Source organism: Anticarsia gemmatalis, chromosome 3, assembly GCF_050436995.1.
Source record: "Anticarsia gemmatalis isolate Benzon Research Colony breed Stoneville strain chromosome 3, ilAntGemm2 primary, whole genome shotgun sequence".
NCBI classification, from domain to species: domain Eukaryota; kingdom Metazoa; phylum Arthropoda; class Insecta; order Lepidoptera; family Erebidae; genus Anticarsia; species Anticarsia gemmatalis.
This window is the reverse complement of record NC_134747.1, coordinates 1,317,427-1,317,862: the sequence shown is the minus strand read 5'-3', so window position 1 is coordinate 1,317,862 and position 436 is coordinate 1,317,427.

Genomic DNA, 436 nt, shown 5'->3' with positions numbered 1-436 from the left:
CCGACCGACAATGACCGACATGAGCGTGCGTTTTATTGATGCTTTAAGATAACGCGCTTACGAGATTGAATCATTGAAAACGTTATTTTTTGTCGCTTTTATTATTGAATTATATCTCACACATATAAAACATTTTAACACCGGCTTTATTCGTGCCAAATGTATAAAATATAATATTTGAATTATTCCTAAATATCAATGTTAAAATTAACAAAACGCAGTTCGCGTTTCTTTAAGGCTGTTCTCAGTTACACGTAAGATAGGTACAGCATTTTTCATCATTTATTTTTATAGTTTACTAGTTCGATTGATATATTAACTTTATTTATTTTTGTTAATATTTTAATATTAATAACTTGTTCAACTATAATTAAATTAAAAACATTTTTGTTACCACAATCGATTTCTTGCAGTAGTCAACTCAAGAATGCAATTG